This window comes from Limulus polyphemus, unplaced genomic scaffold (assembly GCF_000517525.1).
Source record: "Limulus polyphemus unplaced genomic scaffold, Limulus_polyphemus-2.1.2 Scaffold6181, whole genome shotgun sequence".
In the NCBI taxonomy this organism is placed as follows: domain Eukaryota; kingdom Metazoa; phylum Arthropoda; class Merostomata; order Xiphosura; family Limulidae; genus Limulus; species Limulus polyphemus.
In genome coordinates, this window is record NW_013671791.1 from 34,105 (window position 1) to 36,807 (window position 2,703).

The window sequence follows — 2,703 nt, forward strand, 5'->3', positions numbered from 1 at the left end:
TATTCTATTACTTTAGACTTTCATTTGACAGGCCGAACTACCTTTTCTATTACTATCGTACTAGTATTGTGTGTGATTCATTTATAATTGTGGCACGAGTTACCGTAACTGTTTGGTCTTCTTTCTTCGAAATATCCTCTGTTCCTTTTGTCAAAGTGGTGCACTCAGGCTGACTCAATTACTGTAGAACCACGCTTTGACGAAATAAATTATTATTCTTATCTTCTTTCTATTGTTAGTCTTACTCTAACATATTAAACGTTAGGTCTATCACTTCTACGATAGTTAACTTCACGCCGAACTTTTCCTTGCTCGTAACTTTACTCTTTTCTGCTATTGTATGTTTGCTGTTTCCGCTTGTCTCACATTATATCTTTATCAATTAATCGTCAGCCAGCCTTCTAGAGATCTCTATATTCTTGACGTCAATGTATTGCGCGCCATGTTCGATAGTCTCAACATCGATGACTTATAAATTAAAAATAAAAAAAAACTTCCTATGAACATCTGCTTTTAACTCTTATTACAAAAAAAAACTAAACAATAAAAGAAATATTCACTCACAAAAATAAATTAACCAACAATATCTAAAAATAAACAGTGTTTTATATCATACCTGCCCATCAGCATAGGTAATTAAATAATTACATTTCTACGTATAAAGATTATAATGCATTGTTTCATCACTTGGGTACCCTTGCTTTAAACGATATTTTTGGTACTCCTAACATCTCGCGAGGTTCATCCAACTTAGAAGATCTAGGTTAGTCCTAATTCCATATATTAAGCTAACAATGCAAAAAAAAACAAAAAAACTTCATAACAATAACATTATAATAAACAGACTAAAATAAAAAGTAATGGTATTTGATAGAGTAAAGTAACAAACAATATCGGTGAAAAAGAAACGTGCAACATATACGAAATCATTAAATAGTTGGTCCGATATATAATATGGAATAATGATAAAGGCCTGCTTATTATCATTGACAGAAAAATGTCACTAATTAGCACCAAACCGTGCTAACTATTGGTAAATAGATGTCGAAAACAAAAAGAATATTATAGAATTAAGTAGCTGTGCAATTTGAATAATATTCTGAGTGGCAAATTGCATACCAAGCTCTGCCTTTGGTGAGAGCCCGACAGATCCGTTGAAAGTCTACAAGTAAAAGTTAACTCTTAGTTCATTAAGAATGAAACATTATTCACACAATTAAATTATTTAAGGTTTTAATTTACTGGTGATTAAAAAAAACCAATAATTGTACAATATTGTTTCAAAATACTGGAATCGGAGAGATATAAATAATCACGGTGCTCATTAAACAATAAAACCGCTTATAATTTTATTTTGATCTTGTTGTTGACTTAAAATTTAGAAACTTTCAATGATACTTGAATTTTGACACACCCTGTAGTTCATGAGACGTAAGTATATTAGTTGCTATAAAGGTACCAGTACAATAAAAATCGTTAATTTGTTTTTAAAATTTTTATTGATATTATATATAGGTTCTTGTTAAACCAAGTTTTCAATTGGATTTCTAAGAAACGTATTTCTAATATTAATGAAAATAAATATATAAACTCCCCCCACCCCCCATTTAGATACTCTGGAGAATGTACTTTGGATTCTTGTTGTACAGTTTGAGAAATTCATTAACAGCCGTATGCAGTTTTATGTTCTGATTCATAATAAAAAATAATAATAAAACTTCAATTTTAGCTTTGTTAAAATATACCAAAAATACATTTTAGGGCAGTTTTGTAATAGGTAATTACAAGACAATTTTTCACATTTTATATTTATGCTTTTACTAGACATCAGTTTCTTGAAAGAAAAATGGAAAATGACTAGTCATTTTTTTTTTTTTTTTGGTTTGTAGATGCGTGAGCTGTCGAGTTTGAATAGGTCTTTCTTGTAATCAATAACTAACAAAGAGTTGGTTCATTTTCCCAAAACTAGTTCCAAAGAGATTGATACAAAACAACGTGTAGTATTTTATGATAGATAAAATACATTAGACAGTTAATTATAAAATAAACAAGTGAACTAAGGAACAACACAAGTCCTTATATACGAGAAAGATCAGTTTTTATATTTACTCAATCTTGAAGATATGCACGTTACTATCTCCAAATTCAGAACCCAAATCCGTAACGTAAATTATCCATAAATCGGAGTGACAAAACTGGACCCTAAATTAGATGTAGAAATTTCGACTGTGAGAACTTGATAATATTTAGCTAATAAAACAATTCGGACGTAAGATAATAAAAGATCCAAAATGTGATGTAAGGACATCTGCATTCCAAAAATCTACAATATGTCCGCATATTTCACATGCATATATGATATCATTAATATATGGCTTCAACTGTACTGTATATCCTATTCTACAGTAATTCGAAAGTGTATCTCACTATTTCTAGCATTGTTTTTAAATTTGAGCTAGAACTGTGTACCAAATACTTAGGTCCAGTTCTAAGGCCAAGGTTGTTTCAAATCTCGATACTTCGACAGTATACATTTTAAATTCTTATAGAAAATCCTTATTATTGTGAAGACTTTTATTATTATATTAGTAAGACTGAAAATGTTTAGTTGTCTTTAAAAAAAAACTCCAGTTCGCCTTCTGTGCTTTTGACGTTCTTTATTCAAAACACTGATTACCTTCTAACTTTTCCAAAATTGGCGAT